General features: G+C 40.2%; 1 protein-coding gene across 2 annotated transcripts in view; it reads right to left on the bottom strand.

Annotated features, from left to right (window-relative positions):
* Positions 1-19,286, bottom strand: part of SMLR1 (small leucine rich protein 1) — an 88,667-nt gene that overhangs the window by 50,805 nt on the left and 18,576 nt on the right. The window contains exon 2 of one of the 2 annotated variants that reach the window (XR_007708051.1): positions 5,345-7,001. The exons of the other annotated variant lie outside the window; for it this stretch is intronic. The gene's annotated coding sequence lies outside the window, so the exon portion shown is untranslated. The remainder of the gene's footprint in view (positions 1-5,344; positions 7,002-19,286) is intronic. 2 annotated transcript variants of the gene reach the window in all.

Below are 19,286 nucleotides of genomic sequence, written 5' to 3'. Positions count from 1 at the left end.
TGAAAATCTAATCTAATCCAATCCCATCCCTATGATCTGTTACAACAGGGACGCTTAATTTCTTTGTAGTTTGGCCCCCAGTGCTTAGAGAAATATTGTGGGTTGTTTTTTTTTTTTTTTTTTTTTTTTTTTTTTTTTTTTTTGGAAACTCACTCTCATAATTATGTTTGATCCTTTTGTCTGAGGCAAATGAAAGTACTGAGGGGAAAAATCCATGGAAATCACTGATGTTGCCAATTATGAAAGTGATTATTGAACTCACTGTAAAGCTCTTTAGCAACCGGAAAAAAGAGAAAAAGATGTGATGAGCCAGTGCTCTGCACCACAAAGAGCTGTGCCATATGTTGTACTAATACCAATACAAGCTTTCTTACTGAAATTTTGTAGTGCATATCTTTTGTCCAGCCTTGACGTAATCTTTGACATACGGGAGGCCATGTGAAAGAACAGGTATATATTTTGTGATTCTTTCTGAATGATTGATACCATAATGTGAATAATCACATTTCTCTTGATTACAGAAGAATGTTTCTCTTCCATTCATCCCAAGAATATCCTTTCTCAGATAAAAGAAATCAAAATCAAAATTTAATATAGCACATCACAATTAGTTATGAATCTAACCTGGAATACATCCTTTTCGTTTACAACCTCTCCTTCAAATATACCAGGAACAGCCATCTTGGATTCTATTTTCATAAATAAATTGCATACTTAATTACCTTAATTACTTTGGGTTACTGAGAAATCTGATCTAAGTTTGCAGCTATTGAATGTGTAACTACTCATATGTACCCAATTACATACTTCTGAACAGCATTGCATTTTCTTTCTGTGGTTAGTCCTAATAATGATCCAGGAAGATCGCAAGCAAGTTCTGTTCTTAAAATAAACTCAGTTTCCACAATAATCACTTGGGTATCACTTTTATGCATAATTACCCATTTTTGTTTTCTTTTTTTTTATGCATCAATTAATTTCACAATGGTGGCATTCACTTACCACATTTATCCAAGTATCAGGCCAAGTTCTTTTTGCTGTTCTTCTTATGAAAGTTGCTTCATATTATACTTTCATATATTCTTGTATTTAGAGTCAAAGGACATGAGTGGCAGCAACTGACTGAGAAGAGGGGAGCTATGAACTTAGAAGCCATTCCCTCTTCCAGTTGTCCCAGTGCTCACAGCCATGGTCTCTTTTGCCACCAGCTTCCCTCCAAGCAGGCAATGCTTATGGGAAATCTGGATGTTTGATGATGAACAAAAACCAAGTTTTTTTGCCTTTTAGAAAAGACAAAAGTATGAGGTTGCTCTGATAAATATACTGCTTGTATACCTTGATCTACCTCTGTTAGTCCTGCAGAGCAATGTGATGTTCCTTGGTCTCTTCATGAATCTCCCTCATATCTCCCCTGTCTTTTTCTCCGTGCCCCTTTAATGCTTAGGATTTGTAATTTAACTGTCACTAAATGGAACTTCTTTGTTAATGCAAGATCTTAAGTTTTTGTCATCCAATCCATGTGAGATTTTACTTTTCCAGTTGGAAGGCAATTTGGACCACAAACACCTCCACTGAAGAATTCATTGCATCCTATGAAGAACTGGTATAAAAGTAACTGATGTGGGTATCTGCACACTGGAAAGAAAACTGTCAGCAGTACCTATAAGTAGCGACAGTCACCCCATTGCAGAAACCTGCACACAAAATTCTGAAGTACCACCGTTTGTCTCAGCAGCTGGAGCAGCTGGATCTGGGGATATGTGATCATCCCTGTGGCAGATGAAGCCTCATTAAGAGCTGCCTCTGAACGTGCCCTTCTGACACAGACTACTACGGTGCTGCTGATTTTCGTGGCAGGAGCAGGGGAAAGGAGAAGCAAGGACTGTCCCCTCTACAACCCTCCAGCTCCATCGTGCCAGCTGCAGCCAGCTGTTGAGATCTAGCTGCCAAAACACAGTACTTTGAGTTCTTCAGGCAAGTCTGCTTCTTGAACAGCTGCATTTCATCTTCTCTGCAGCAAGGCAACAAGGCAGACCATGCTGGCTCTTTTTCTAGCATCTTTAAATCTCTTGCAAGTCAGGAAATGAGGGCACAGGTTGTGTTTGGGGAGATATCTGTTTGAAAGGTAATTTCATTAAAAGTTGTCACTTTTTTTTTCTTCTAATAAGCTTTATTTGAATTAGAAGGGTAGATAATTCACAGAAATAAACTCACAATTAGTATTATAGCCAGCCTGTCTCTGTTGCTGTTGTTATTGCTAATATTTTAAATGCTAAAGGTTCAAGATGTTTTGCAAAAATGTATCTGATTATTTCATTTGGAAACTTAGTAAAACCCTGACAAAAACCTGGTGGTCTAGGTTTCAGGAAAGTACCTTGGAAAGTCCTCATCTGAAACGCATGGGCAGACATGAGCCTGTCACATGCCTCCAAAGTGCTCTGAACATCAAGCAACCTGTTTTTCCTATCATTTTAGTTGGCCTTGGTTTCCTTTGGATTCACAACATGATTTTATTCACCTTTAAGCCTGAAAATATTGGGAAAGAGTTTCTTGTCTGACGTAGCAGTATTCTCAAATCAACTCTTTTCATTACGCCTGAAACCAAGGGCACTTTTTTCTAAAATGACAGATAGATTGAAGAGAGTTGACAGAAGAATGACAAACGTGATAGAAGATTTGGATAGCCAGATGTGTTAGTTTGAAGGAAAGATAACTGTATGGGGACAGGTTTAGCTTGGAATAGACAGAAAAATTGAGAGGGAATAGCTTTCAGTCATTCAAAAAAAAAAAAGACAAAGGTAAATGAATTAACTTTAGCTGATTCAGCAAAAGCTTAGGTTAATTTGTTATAAGTGAGAAGGGGCCTTTTAAGGAAGGTGCAAAACTTCTTAAGAGAGATATGGCATAATATTAACAGAAACAATGGCAATTATAAAAATGAGACAGGAATAATCAAATTGACAAATTGGAAATGTAAAATTAATGTTCTTATTTTATTTCTAAAACTTCTGTCTGTCCAAATTCTTATTGCATTAAGCCTCACTATTACAAATTTAAACTAAACCTTCAAGAAGGTCGGAGTGTTCAGTGGCATGGAACAGAACCCACATGCCAATGAGTTTAATTTTTTATATCTGTACAAGATCCACACAATGCAGAGGTGTGGAGAGTAGGTCCCTCTGAGAAACCCAGAAGGAGCAGTAAAAGTGGATATACTATCTTTTGGCAATTATGTATGCTATTAAGGAGAAAGGCACCTGACAGCCAAGGATGAAAGAAAAACCTTGATTGCTAGATTCATGGTCAAACAGTGATATCTGCTTCATGGCCAGCCAAATGCTATCTTATAGTCTAATCCAAAACCTACTGAAAGGAATGAGTCTTTTCATCAATTTGAATAAACTTTGGATCGAGCCTTTAACCTTATGTCCCAGGAGAAAAAGCTTATACACTATTAATGTTAAAAAACAAGGAAACCACTTAAGCGTTCATTACATACCAAAAGGATGGGCAAACACGTTTGCACTTTACATTTCCAAATTGAAAACTGACAGGAAAACCCAGAGGTGATCTGGGATATTTAGCAGAAAGTTAATGCTGCCTCTAACATTTTTTATGTGAGTAACCACTATAGACCCTGGGAAAACCAATACATTTGCCATAAATTTACAGCATCAATCTGTTGTCATGAGCTTTATGCAGTGAGAAATGAGGTTTGCATGAAACTGAGATTTATAGGTTAAAAAAAAAAAAAGCTCTGTTGCTTGTCACCTTAGTTCTAATTTCACAGCACAGCACATTTCCAGTGACAGCTTGTAATGAGGATCAGATAATATGCTGGGTGTCATGGAAATGATTCAAAATGTCAAAACAAAGCATAATTATTAAAACAAATCGGAATGAGGAATAAAATGTAATAGAGAAAGAAATGAGCATACCTATGAAAAGTTATTTTGGTCTGCAGTTTTTCTGAGAGCTACAGCAAAACGGAAGCACTTAGCATCTACCTTTTTTTTTTTAGCACTGAGTTCTGTTTGTAACATGGCATAGTATGTGAGCGTACTCATACCTAAAAATATTTTGGAGGAAACAATTTCAGGTATTTCCTCATCTATATTTTGGACTCTCTTTGAGTTGTACGTATTTTTCTGTAAAGGACTGGTCTTCATGAATGAAGTGGGAATGTTGCCATGACTCTCAGTCTAGCTGATGACACATGCAGTTAGCCCAGAAAGAGAGATGCCTAGCTAAACACCAGGAACAAGGCTAGACTAAGTGAGTCTTCTGGGCCATCTAGTCAATAACTGTTCTTAGGGGACAACACAAGGAAATGTTTGCTCAGATGTACGTAAACATGAAAATATGACCCCCTTATAATATATCTGACTTAAAGGAAATATCTTTTTGTCATTACTAATACTGTGAAAATTGCTGAAGCAAAGTAGAAGAGTTTTAGGTCAGAAAATATTTCATTGCTGTTTTTGTGGCTGTACAATAGAGCTGGACCGATAATTTGCAGCATTTATTCTCCGTGCCTGCTACTGGAATATCAATGACAAGATCATAATTTCCTTCAAATATAATCATAGCTACATCCATGTATGCTACTATATAATATTACATACCAGAGAATATTTATATATCATTTGTGCTGTTAATGTTCATCAAGGATATTGATTGTTGTGGTACCCATCACTGTTGGCATTGTCCTTCTTGGGTGCTACTGAGGCTTCAGCATAAATGCCTCAAGAACTGTTGTGTTACAAAATTTACACTGGAGATCCCAGCACTAAATGCTCTAAATGGCTTCATGCTTGATTCTGTGGCAAAGTTTTAGCCAGGATTATCTCATCAAACCCAGATTGGTCCATTTAGCTTAATAATTATCTGGTCAGGAGTTGAAGCCCATGTTGCTGTGACAGCACAGTTGACATAACAGCCATTGGTGTTCCCTTAAACCGCTACAGCGATTGTGTTGTCTTGATCCTCTTTTAGTGGGATCAAAAAACAGAAAATATTACAGAATCACAGAATCATCTAGATTGGAAGAGACCTCCAAGATCACCGAGTCCAACCTCTGACCTAACACTAACAAGCCCTTCACTAAACCATATCACTAAGCTCAACATCTAAACGTCTTTTAAAGACCTCCAGGGATGGTGACTCAATCACTTCCCTGGGCAGCCTATTCCAATGCCTAACAACCCTTTCAGTAAAGAAGTTCTTCCTAATATCCAACCTAAACCTCCCCTGGTGCAACTTTAGCCCGTTCCCCCTCGTCCTGTCACCAGGCACGTGGGAGAATAGACCAACCCCCACCTCACTACAGCCTCCTTTAAAGTACCTGTAGAGTGTGATAAGGTCACTCCAAGCCTCCTCTTCTCCAGGCTGAACAATCCCAGATCCCTCAGCCGCTCCTCGTAAGCCTTTTTCTCCAGACCCCTCACCAGCTTCGTTGCCCTTCTCTGGACTCGCTCGAGCACCTCGATGTCCTTCTTGTAGCAAGGGGCCCAAAACTGAACACAGTACTTGAGGTGCGGCCTCAACCTTTATTTACAGTATATACCAGCTTAGATGCTCTCTTCTGGATCATCTTATGCCTGGTCTAGACTTTCTTGCTTCCCACTCTGACAAGACTGCACGATTGGGTCAATGCCTTGGTAAGCCTCCGTGGGAGCAACGCACAGGGACCGATGCTCCAGGGAGACTGACGGCTTCTCTGAGCTAGACTTCAGTATGGCTTCTCTGGCCAAGCACACAATGTTCCTGTAGGCCTCCTATGCTCAAACGTGAAAGCAAATGAAACCTATCCAGTCTAAACAGTGCAAACTGTGACTGTAGCCATTTAAGACACCCATTTCATCAAGCAAATGTGTGTGGTAATGCTTGTGGTGTGCTTGCCTGGACATCAGGCTATATTCATCAGCTCAGATCAGCTGGTGTGGGAAGGTAACACCCTTTCCATGGAGCCTGGAGTATTGACAGACTGGGAAAATATGAAATGGGGCCAAGGAGTGACATCTGCTGAGTTAAGACAATCTATATCAGTTGATGTAATGGTACTCTTCTTCATGTTAGTGAGATCATACTGATTTATGACTGTTCAGTCTGGCCTACATCTGAAATTCTTGTTTGTTTTACATACGTTGGTGGAAGAATGAACTGACCTTATTCAGGTAGGTGGTCTGTTTCTTATATATATACCAGGAGACAAAGATATCAAACATCTACTTAAGCTTGCAAATATTATAATGTAAAGGAAAAGGTATGCTTGAGCAGTCTGCAGCAGAATGGCAGTGTTTTCTGAGAGCCTTATGTTCTCTGCTCCTTGGGAAATAAATGGTATCTGCTATTCTAATATTGATTTTTCATTCTTCATCATACTTAGTCGAGCCTCTCCAAACTAACTATCAGCTATTCTAACAAAGGCTGAGCCAAGGAGCAGAAGGAGGGTAATACATATACTCCGTGCCGCCTATTCCCTTGACTACACCATGTGATCTGTTTCAGCAGTTCTCTTTGCCTCTATTGACCTGTGTTGCTGATGGCGGTGCAGATTCAGCCTAAGCTCCTCAGAGCCATGTCAGCAATTTAGTCTCAGCCTTTATTACAAAAGCTTCTTCTTCAGTTACTAGTTCAGTTCACTCAATTTTTAGTTAATGTCTTGGTCTAATATGTATATATGTATATATGTATCAACAAAAGAAAATGAGAAGAAAGCCTGTGAGACCAGATACTGACTGCCAGGACACTGGCTGAGCCAGGGCAGCTGGACAGACCCATGTGCTGGTGGCACCGCTCCTGGGCTCCCCATTGGTGTTTCCTCAGTCTATGCTCACCCCATCTTGCTGGTGAGCGTGTACAGCTGTCACAAGGATGTGGAGGCACACAGAAGAGAAGGAGAAATCTCTCCTCACCATTCACTTTGGCATGTGGTACATGCTGCAGAGCTCTGGATACCTGCATTTAGGAGGGCACCAAACTTCCTTTGCAGCCAGCTCCTATGTTGGGTAAGAGCATAAAAATTATATTGCAGATGATGATGATATACGATATTACAGTGGTGAAGATTTTTTTCTTTTGAAAGCTGATTTATAAAACTACACAAGACAGTTACATCAATCTTGACATACTGCAAATCCCTTAAAAATTTAAGAAGTTAATAGCTCCTTTGGCTTATGAGATGTGTTTTATGTACTAGACATTCTGGCCCTGAAAGTATCTGGCAACAGTGGGTTTCCAAGCCACTTTTACTTTTGAGGTGAATGGGAGTTCTGCCAATAGGCTGTGATCAGCATAGACTGGAGTTTTGATTCCATTTTGGTGGAATCAAACTACCTACTCACTTTGACTCTTAAGTTATTTCACAAAAGAATGAAACAAAGAAAGAAAGAAAGAGAGAGAGAGAGAGAGAGGGAAAGAAAGAAAAAGAAAGAAAAAAAGAGAAAGAAAGAAAGAAAAAAGAAAAAGAAAGAAAGAGAGAAAGAAAGAAAGAAAAAGAAAGAAAGAGAGAAAGAAAGAAAGAAAAAGAAAGAAAGAAAGAAAGAAGAGAAAAAAACAAAGAAAGAAGAGAAAAAAACAAAGAAAGAAAGATCAAAAGACAAAGCCTAGTTTCCTCACTAAGGAAAATAATGCATTTAATAGTATCCTTCTGGCTCCTAGATAACTTACACAGACAGGATTGTCTCCAGGAATGAGAAAGGTGGGGAAAAAATATGAAAATATTTTAGAACAAAATTCTATAAAGATCTGCATGTTATAATCTCCAAAATAACACAGTGATTGCTATGAAAATGTCAACATTTATTCATACTTTGCTTTTTTTTCTGCAAAGTGATTTTGTGTAATTCATAAAGTTAACTGTGTACATAAAGATAATGGTGGCCATTAAAAAACCTTTAATGGCAACTACTGTAAATTACGAAGGGCAGAAACAGTTAACAGGTAATAACCAAAGCTGCATTACTGGAATTTTTATTCTTTGTTTTTCTGAGGGCTCAATAAAAGGTGTGACTGCAGAGGATCATAACAGCCTGAGAGCTGGCCATATGCCCCCACTGGAAACCAAAAAAAAAAAAAAATTACCAGATGGCAATTACTGCAAAAAGAAAGCCAAACTGTGGACCATATCCTCAGTGGGTATAGGTGCAAATACCCTACAGAGAGCAGGAGGGACCTGGCCTCCCTGGCTAAACCTTTGTACCACAGGGGAACTCTTGCATCTGAGCAAGATGGCACAAGGGTCACTCTTTCCCTTCCAAAAGCTTTTCTCTCTCTGACTGGATTTGTTTCAGTAAGTGTTTAATGAACCTGATACTCATTTTTCCAAACACTTACTCACCTGAGCAAAAGCTTTTGCCATCCAAGTTCTAATAATGCATAGATTTCTTCATATCTCTTTTTATATCTTCTCTTCTTGCCCCCCTCAAACTGCACTGGGGCACTGGCTTTCTGTTTCCTGTGCCTGATGCTCCATGCGGGCAGTTCTGTAACACCCTTTCCTCTGCCTGTGCTTTTCTCCCTCTTTAATTTTCAATTTGCCATTTATTTCATCACTGATAAGCGCTAGAAGCCAAAGTTAATCCAAAATGTGGCCCTTCTTAAGTGTCCCGAAGTGGCTCATTTTGAGCCGACATTTTCCTTCAGCACTTTATATCAGAATATGTGATGCTCATGATTTGATTTTTGAGATGATAGTCTCCCACTGAGAATTAAAGGGCTCTTGAGTGTTTGGCATGCGAGTCCTGTAATCAGCCTCAGAAAACCAGGAGGCAGAAGATATACATAACACTTGCAAAGATTGCTGCATTTCCCTATTGCCAGCAGAATTTTACTCCCATTCAACTGTAATTTCCCAGTTCCTCTAACCTTATTGAATACATATGAGTGGGATATGCACTGTGTTTTCATATATGTTCTTCCTAGGATCTCATCTTTTCATGTTGAAGCTCATGGGCAAATGCCTACCAATTAACTAGGAAGACTCAAAGAATCACAGAATGTTTTGGGTTGGAAGGGATCTTAAAGACCACCCAGTTCCAACCCCCCTGCCATGTGCAGGGACACCTCCCACCAGATCAGGTTGCTCAAAGCCCCATCCAGCCTGGCCTTGAGCAATTCCAGGGATGGGGCATCCAAGGTTTCTTAGAAGAGCATCCCGGTCCCTTGTAAGGACCATAATATTAGGAGTTGAGTGGTTTGCAATTCTGCAAAACATTTCCTGAGAAATCATTGAATCTTTTTTTTTTTTTTGCCTCAACTTCTTTACATTCTTTAGCATTAATAAAATGTATAACTTTTACATAGAAAACACAAAGGTACTATTTTTAAATTTTTCCATCATTCATTCTTATTTTTTCTGAAGAATTTTTTATCCCATTAGTAGCACAAAATTTTGATAACCATCAACACAAAAGTTAATTTCATCTGTTTTATGAACCCACTGTTTTCCTTCACTGCTTGCCTCTCTTTTTCATGTGGAAAATGTGTTCATTCTTTTGTGAAACACCTAACTTTCTCCCTTATTTTCTCAATTCACATTGTGACTTTGTTCTGTTTCTCTCTTCTTTAATTTGTTATGGTCCATTCTTTGAGCCTTAGGACTCTCTCTTTCCTTTTGACTTATATTTCATTTTCTACACCTTTTTCATTGTATTTTTTTCTGTCATTAAACTGAAGAATCAGTGTTACCTACCAAATTCTATTTGATGTTATTTGGTGGGCACATTTTAAGTAAGCATAATTTCCCTTTGCTTTCCACCTTTTTGGCCACCTAAACAGCAAAATTGTGCAATGAAAGAAAGCTTGTGAGATTCCAAATCTCTGAAATAACATCGGGGAAAGAAAAAAAAAATCCTGAGGATTTTCTTTAGATTGGTCTATTGTAAAATACCTCAAGGAAGGAAGAATTCCCCACATGAAATCTCCAGGTACAATTCTTGTTGCACTGAGAGCTCTCCAGGTGTGTACTCAGCCTTGAATCAGTTATCAGACACCTTGCTGGTACATGGTGAGAGAGCTGAGATCCTCACAGCAATAACAATATAACTTAAATTTTATTCTAGGGGAATGAAGTATTGAAATTTATTCAGTTATTCCAATTGAATTTGAAATTATAAAATCTCTAGTAATTATAAGAAATAGGTTAGACAATCAATCATCTAAATGGTTTAGGTATGCTTGAGCTTTCTTTGAAGAAGGTAAAATGGATTAGAAAACAAAAAATCCCATCCTACCTTTGGATGAAGACTTCAAATTCTTGATCATTATATATGTATCCTTTGTTCCCTTTTCACATAGTATTTATGACTGCTGTGTGAAAGCAGCTGCCTTTGCAGAAATGTATTTCTAGGATCTCGGTTAGCCTGGGACCACTCTGGAGAGGATGGCTCCATGGGGAATAGACAGGGAAATTATTTCATCCGTCTTTATCAGGCTGTGGGAGATTTCCAAAGAAAGGTGCAGTATTTTTCATGCAGAATCCACTCCTGCAGGGGGACTGTCTGCAGGTGGACTCGTACAGCAGGGCTGGCAGCAGGAAGGGTACCATCCCAGCCATGATGCAAGGAGTCTGTTGGCCAAGTGCTGTAAAAATGGCCACCATCTATTCCCCAGAGCCTGCAGGGGCTGCGTGTGCAGCCCCCAACTGCAGAGGGAGAAAAAACCCTGCCACTTCAATGAGACGTAAGTCAGCGCAGGATTGGAGGGAGTCTTGCAGACCAGTTGGTGGGATCACTGGGTAGAAGAACTTTTCTGCACTGGCTACAGGTAGCATGCCAGGCCTTTATTTATTTGTTTGTTTGCTTGTTTATTTATTTATTTATTTCCATGCAGCCCATTTTTATACTGATAGCAAGAATAAAGCGATTTGGGAACCTGCCTTTTTATATTTTAACACTGGCGTAATCAGACCTGGGAGAGTTTCCCTGCACAGTGGAAGTGAATAATATCTTACAGCCATATTAGGCACTTTAGTGTGTAGAACTTTAACAAAATAGAAACAAAGCTAACAAAAGTGAGTTTCCTTGATAGTCACTGTGAAATCCTGCCCTTAGCAAGGAACTCAGGTGTCTCAGTTTACTACGATAACATAAGCTTTTTGTTGTCATCTTAGCCAGCGGTTTACTGTTCTAAAACCTGCCATTGCGCCACAACATATTGTTTAAACAGAATCTGAAAAGTCCTAATCTGCCAAAAAATGAGGATTAAAAAAACGTATGTATATTTATAAAACGTATTAATTGCAGTCATCCTTTGTTTAGCTTTCTTCTTATTTTGGTCAGATTTAAAGCTGCATTTGGCAATGTAGACTGAAGCTTATCATTCACACCTGCTAAAATAACACTTATGGCGGTAACAGCATTTCAACAGATATTCATAGATATATCATAAAATGGTTTGGGTTGGAAGGGACCTTAAAGACCACCTAGTTCCAACCCCCCTGCCATGGGCAGGGACACCTCCCACCAGACCAGGTTGCCCAAAGCCCCAACCAGCCTGGCCTTGAACACTTCCAGGGATGGGACATCCACAGCTTCTCCGGGCAACCTGTGCCAGTACCTCACCGCCCTTTGAGTAATTTCTTCCTAATATCTGATCTAAATCTACTCTCTTTTAGTTTAAAGCCATTGTCCCTTGTTCTATCACTACACCCCCCTGACAAAGAGTCCCTCCCCAGCTTTCCTGTAGGCCCCCTTTAGACACTGGAAAGCAGCTATAAGGTCTCCCTGGAGCCTTCTCTTCTCCAGGCTGAACAACCTCAACTCTCTCAGCCTGTCTTCATAACCTCCACTAATGTTGTCTTAATTAAGCCTCCATCACTGTCATGCTGCTGTCATTAGATGGAAACCCAGTTCCCAGCAGCTGTACCAGTGAAGCATTCAGTTGAGTACATGAGTTCCAGTTATGTATGACTGGGACATGAGCCTTGGCGAGTATTATTAACTACTAGATCCTAACAGAAACAAGCAGTGCTTAATTGAGCAACTGTTTTGGACACAGGAACTGAAGAAGATTTTAAATAGGTCCTAGCTTCTTCCATTTATTGAAACCTACATTATCTCTGCTATGATGACCTAAAATACTCAGAAATGGAAGCATTCTTCCTTGAGCTAGCACTAGTCCCATCTATTATATCACATTAGCCTTTCATGAAATAACAGAATAAGATTAGAGAACAAAATCTATTGTACTGTTCATATAAATTAATTGCACTCAGGAACGCTGTGTACTACCAGAAATCAATGAACTGGTTTCATTAATGGTCAGGCTTAGACACAGCTTTCTGCCTTCCGTGATTTGTAGCAGGTTTGCCAAAGACCAATTGTATTTATCAAAGAGAACATACAGAGAGAAAGAGTAACATGAAACATGGAAAATCCCTGTTCTTTGATAACCAAATGCATTCTACAGTTTTAGAGACTGATTCAGGTACATGAGTGTTAGAGTCCAACAAGTAGACACACAGTCCCCACAACTCATGTTTCACCCCCTGAGCCCTTCAAGTGCCAGAAGACTTCCTCTGGAGTTCAGTGCACTGCCCAGAAGTGACTCTGGGCTTGTACTGTGGAGTCTCTTCAAGCTTAATTCATGCTAAGACCAGTTTATGGCCATCAAACTGGTCAGTGTCCTGAAACACTATCCAGTAGTTAGGCTTATAGCACAAGTCATCTACAGTGTTTGTGCCAAGGGCCTGTCGTTTTCAGCCATTTGCATTCAAAAATCTGTCCTAAATAGCTAGTGGTGAGATGGATTAGAAAACAAATAAACAAGGTATAACAGGTTCCCTTTTATACCTTGGCATAGTGTCTACAACGCTCAGATGACTTGGGCCTGAGAGGGTTCAGTCCCACATTATAAACTGTTTCCACAAGACTGCTCCCCAGCCTAGAGGTGCCCAGTACAGAGATGCTGAGACTGAGAGGCTGGTCCCTTTTCTCCACTGCTAAGCCCAGCAGAATGGCTGCTTCGAATCTAGTTTCAGCTGGAAGCCTTTCTAGACTCCAAGAATTCAGGAAAATGGATGTCTGAAAGTCAGAAATGAAGATTCTCAGGGTCACTGCATCTTTCCATCTATGGCTCTGTTCCTAAGCGACTCTATGTGAGTGTGCATGCACAGGTAGGTGTGCATGAAAGAAACTGCAGACTTTTTAATGTCAGCACTGCTAAACCCATCCATCCTCCTTCAAGGTAAAGCAGTACCAGTGACTAAGCAAGATAACTCCTGGAGGTTTTCTGGCTTCAGAAACCACAGACAATGAATTGTCCCCTTTCCAATATTGCTCACTGTCTTCGTTAAGACTGCTGAAGTTAATAAAATGATCAGGACTTAATTTGACCCAGAATTTCCCATAATTTAACCAACAAGAACGAAATCTACTCTTAACAGTGATTCTCTATTTTAATATGGCCCTACCAAAAGTAATTGGCCCTACCAATCCTGGCGTACGTTTAGGAACATGGGATACTGGGATCTACAGCCTTTGTGCCCCACACAAAGCAAACTGGGGAGAGGCAGTAGAGCTGACACCCTTGGTCCAACTTACTTCCATATGTCTTTGGTGTGGGCAGCAACAGTGCTGCTCAGACATACAGGATGGCTCCTGGGACCCGTTTGTATGGGTATGTCCTTTATGCCTCTAATGCACTGCAGAAACTGAGGGGATCTCCCTGGGGTAGCAGTTGAGCTCACAATAGACAGGAAAACTAATTTATAAACCTTGCAAAACTAAATGGAAGGTGTTCAAACATCATATTTCATTTTTTTTCTAGCTTGTAAGATCTTTAGTCAAAGCACTGCAATAGATTGCTGAGGACTGTCATGAAAATTATACCATATTAAAAGATTTATGTAGATGAGTATTTCTGGACTGTCTGATGAGGCTCACTACGTTTTAGGCATAAATCAAGGAAAAAGATGATCTTTAAGCTTAGTTACCAGCCAGAAAAGACAATACTCTTCAAATCTTGATTTTTTTTTTTCATGTGAAATCCAGCCAGTTAACAATGAATATTCCTTATTTTGCACTTTAATGATGCTTTTTAATTAAATACTCCATTAAGCTGAATACTAAATGAATTTTGTGGGTCAGATGATGAACCATTTGCAGATGATTACTTGCTCAAGGCTTGTTTTGAATCCCGCTGAAGTTAAAAGAATTCTTTTCAATTACTTCTGTGGGTTTGGGATTAGACACCAAAGTAGTTTGATTGGAGCAGAGGAGAGAACTCCATGTAAGGGACTACAATCTCGTACGAGAAGGGATTTGAATGTCTCATCCAACAAATAGAGCCATAATAGTTATTAACATTGTAAATGTTACAGAATTAAAGATCATCTGGCATTAATATGACAAACTATTTTTTAACAAAAGAAGTGACAGTATGACTGTCTGCAGAGAACATTAGTTTGTGAGCATCTACACTGTTCATTTTGATGTTGGAGAAATGTTTCTATATAATTAGGAGTCCACAAAAGGCTCCCTTTTTATATGTACGTAAATATATATACACACATATATAAAATATTTATTTTTAAAATTCCAACTACCCTTCAATTACCACAATCAGCAAGAGACTTTTTGTAACATTTATGACATTTATTTTGTAACTTTTTCATACTCCTGTGTCAGATGCTGTTATGTGGATATTTTCATCTCTGCCTTTAAATGCAAAGCCCTTATTTATACAGGAATATGAAATTACTGGAAGTCCATGAATTAAAATATTACTCAGGGGAAAATGACCTTCTTATAAAAGTTGCTGGAACAACCACCAGAAACTTCAGTAAATTATGTTTACCATCTTCTAAATGATAACAGCTTGAACTGATTCTGATCTTTCCATATTTCACATCTATCTCCAACTCATTTGTAGCAGACCAAAGAAAAAAACATAAGTGCAGATAGATGCTTAATCATGTGATGTTAAGTCATTATTCTCTCACAATTTCCTGTCTTTTAAACTCATACGTGTTTATGATATGACTTACTACTGAGTAATGTAAATAACTATTTTTTATGGTTATTTACAATCATAACCACAGGAGGTTTATTGTTTTTGCTAATGTTTTTGTGGAAGCACTTTAAAGCCTTATTAAAAATCAGGATCTTTCTATGCCAAAATCCATCCTCGCAAGATAGAAACAGTTTTCATTCCAGAGTTCACATTTGAAAGACCCAATGTGGAGTTTTCAAGCATGTGGTCATCAAAGTACGAGGTACGAAAAATACCCTGCAATCAAGTACAAATAATCATTGTTTATTTGTATCTGGTTCCTTAAAGCCTAAAAAGATAACAACTGTGACAGATGAATTATGTTCTTCTAACTCCACAAACTATTCCTAGTATGGAATATGGTAGATAATGATCTATAGGTTCTTATCCAAAGTTTACAGACATCTTTCTCCATGAAACCTGCTGTTCAGTACCAACCAGACTGCAATTTATTTCAATGCCTAGAAAATACCTCAGTTTCTTTCTTTCTTTTTTTTTTTTTCAGAAAAATCAGCAACGATGGCAAGCTCAGGAGCCATAAGAAATAGCTACTGAAAGAAAGAAATCTGCTAGGCATTTTTAAGTGTTGTGTCCCCCCATTTCCCACCCCCCTTTATTTTTTTTTCCAGTTCCAGCCTTAGCAGATTTTGTGCATTGCTAGTAAAGGAATCTAAAATATTTTTGCTTTTATAGATTTTTGCTGTAACTTCCAGATATTCAGACAGCATCATACAGAAGACAAGAAGACTGCTTTCCCCATAGTGTTCCTTCTCTTTCTGTACCTTGTTTATTGAATTGCCTTTTTTAAAGGGGATCTTTAGAATTATAGAATCATAGAATATTCTGAGTTGGAAGGGTCCCAAAATGATCAACAAGTCCAACTCCTGGCTCCACACAGAAACACCCCAAAATCAACCATATGTCAGAAAATGTTGTCCAAACACTTCCAAAACTTTGACAGACTTGGTGCCATGATAACTGCCCTGAAGAGCCTGTCCCAGTGCCCGACCACCCTCTGGGTGCAGAACCTTTCCCTAACACCCAGCCTGACCCTCCCCTGTCCCAGCTCCATGCCGTTCCCTCGGGTCCTGTCGCTGTCCCCAGAGAGCAGAGCTCAGCGCCTGCCCCTCCGCTCCCCTCGTGAAGGAGCTGCAGGCCGCCATGAGGCCCCCCCTCAGCCTCCTCTTCTCTGAGCGGACAAACCAAGGGACCTCAGCCAGTGGAGGAATTGTACTGCCCCTCTGAATATTCTGACATTTCAGTTGTTAATATCTTGCTTGTGGAACATGAAGGATATGAGGAGAAAGGGGTTTCTCCTATACTTCCAGGAAACAGAACAGAACCAGAAGCTGAACTGGAAGGCGAAACTTCTGTGCATGTGTGAGAGAAGGATGGGACCCTCAGGAGCCAGAGCAGCCCTATCTTTGTCACCCTTAGAGACACACAAGTTTCAAAAGGTCAGAAAAGATTTTTGAGCCATAAATTTTACACAAACCCATGTCACGTTAGATTCCTGTTGCTAGGGAAGTTATACCAAGCTGTGCATGGAGCCTACAACTGCTGGAAATTTCTTTCAGCTCAATGTGATTCACAGACATGAACACTAATAAGAACATAGTGTATTATTAAAAATATCAGCTTGACAGGGCTCAGCAAGTGCCTGTAGCAAGTGTACCTTGGAAACAGGGAAAAAGCCCAAGTCCATTAAATATCAGCATCTGAGCCTTCTTACTTATCTGAGGAGGGAGGCAGAGAAATTACATGAGGTTGAGATTTTAATGAGAAAAAGTAGAGGACTAATGAAATGCTAATGAGATCGACATAATCTAGTGTGTCACTGCAGGCTTTTAGTCCTTTCAAGCTTGGTAAACAAAATAGCAACCATTAATTTGCCTGAAGTGGATTCACGAATTTAAGCACTGGAATTTAGAAAGCATTGAGAAAATACCTCATGTCCTCCGTAGCAACATCAAATCTTGATTTAAAAAAAAAAAAAGAAATGTCCCAAAGGTAGACATAAGACCTCAAGTTTTCCTCCTGCTGTGGATTTGCTAAGGAGACCTTCAGAGTAAGGCCACACAAGAGACCAGGTGGTTTGCACATGGTTAAATGAGACCATTTCTACTCAGGTAACAAGTCTGTCAGGAAGGACACCTTACAGAGAAACAAGAGATGGAGCATGGGTTTCAATGGAAAGCATCTCTTAGGAAAAGGAGATATGTCACAAAACTGAATGTGTGGGTTTGGATTTCTAGGAGAAAATGGCACCCAGGAAAATGACAGTGGGAGAACAATATCTGTGTTCAAGCATCAGTTGTTAAGGGAAGACCGACTGATGTCATCTACCTGGAATTCTGTAAGGTCTTCGACACAGTACCACATGACATCCTGATCTCCAAATTGGAGAGATATGGATTTGAAAGGTGGAGCATTTAGTGGATAAGAAATTGGTTTGAAGGACGCACCCAGAGAGTTGTGGTCAATGGCTCTATATCCAGGTGGAGGCCGGTGATGAGCACTGTCCCCCAGGGGTCTGCCCTGGGACCGGTACTGTTTAATATCTTTATCAGTGATGTAGATAGTGGGATCGAGTTCACCCTCATCAAGTTTGCAGATGACACCAGGGGTTGTGTGCAGTCGATACAACAGAAAGGAATGCCATCCAAAGGGACCTGGACAAACTAGATATGTTTATCTAGTGAAGCTCAACCTAAAGAAGTTCAACAAGGCCAAGTGCAAGGTGCTACACCTGGGTCAGGGAAATCCCAGACATGAGTACAGACTGTGTGGAGAACTCATTGGCAGCAGCCCTGCAGAGAAGGACTTGGGGATTCTGATGGACAAAAAGCTTGACATGAGCCAGCAGTGCACACTTGCAGCCCAGCAGACCAACTGCATCCTGGGATACATCAAAAGAGGAGTGGCCAGCAGGCTGAGGGAAGTGATTCTCCCCCTCTACTTTGCCCTTGTGAGGCCCTACTTGGAGTGCTGCATCCAGGTCTGGGGCCCCCAGCACAAGAAGGATATGGACCTGTTAGAGCAGGTCCAGAAGAGGGCCACGAAGATGATCAGAGAGTTGGAGCACCTCTCCTATGAAGAAAGACTGAGATTGCTGAGGATGCTCAGCCTGAAGAAGAGAAGGTTCTGGGGAAACCTCATCACAGCCTTTCAATACTTAAAAGGGGCTTACAAAGAAGATGGAGAATAACTTTTTACTTGAGCAGATAATGACAAGACAAGGAGTAATGGCTGTAAACTAAAAGGGGAGATTTAAATTAGGTGTTAGGAGACAATTCTTCACTCAGAGGCTGGTGAGGCACTGGCACAGGTTGCCCAGATAAGCTGTGGGTGCCCCATCCCTGGAAGTGTTCAAGGCCAGGTTGGATGGGGCTTTGAGCACCTGATCTAGTGGGTGACATCCCTGCCCATGTCAGGGGGCTTGGAAGTAGATTATCTTTCAGGTCTCTTCCAACCCAAAACATTCTGTGAAAACTAAGGTCTCTGTGGCCAAAACCTCACAGAATTATAGAATATACCGAGTTGGAAGGGACCCACAAGGATCATCAAATTCAATTCCTGGGTCCCCAAAGCACCACCCAAATAAGCTACCAAAGATCATCAAAACACAGCAAAGTGCAGACAGGGAAGCAGAAGCTGCAGATCAGAGCAATATTTTTCTCTGGCAGAAAGGAATCACCTTGCATGAAAGAGGAGATGTAAGTTTTCCCTAGCCCTGCACAGGCTAGGGAAGTGACTGCCAGGAACTCTAGGTCACCTCATGTTCTGGTGTCAGGAAGGTGGTGGCCAGCTGCAAAACCAAGGCTTTGGTTTCACCGTGGTCCAGCTCATTTCTCTGCTCAAGAGTCTAGCAGAGTGTTTGGGAATGATGCAGGTGTTATTAAAAATATCTCCCCTTTCCTGCTGCTTTTTTTCTGTATTGTTTTCAATGCTCAGGACTATGGGTACCTTTCAGGCAAGAGCTTTTCCTTTGAAGAGTGACTTAACTTCAGGCCCAAATAGGCTGTCATAAGACTGGAGTGCTAAGAAAGGCAGAAGTAGGTTGAAACTATTTTTATAGACCTGTGATCCAAAGACAATCTTTGTCTTACAAAGGAGAGAACAAATTTCAAAGCAGTTCTATTTTGCTTCATTGTTTTACAGCCCTCAGTAGCCCGCTCTGCCCCTCAGGGATCAGTGGGACACAGGGCCATGGCTGCCACTCATCTGCCTTCCAGCAAAAGGACTCAAATTCACAGAGGAATAATTTAAGTTAGATCTCTCCCAGTACAGAA

Source organism: Cygnus atratus, chromosome 3 (assembly GCF_013377495.2).
Source record: "Cygnus atratus isolate AKBS03 ecotype Queensland, Australia chromosome 3, CAtr_DNAZoo_HiC_assembly, whole genome shotgun sequence".
Taxonomy (NCBI): domain Eukaryota; kingdom Metazoa; phylum Chordata; class Aves; order Anseriformes; family Anatidae; genus Cygnus; species Cygnus atratus.
This window is presented reverse-complemented; position numbering and strand designations above follow the sequence as displayed.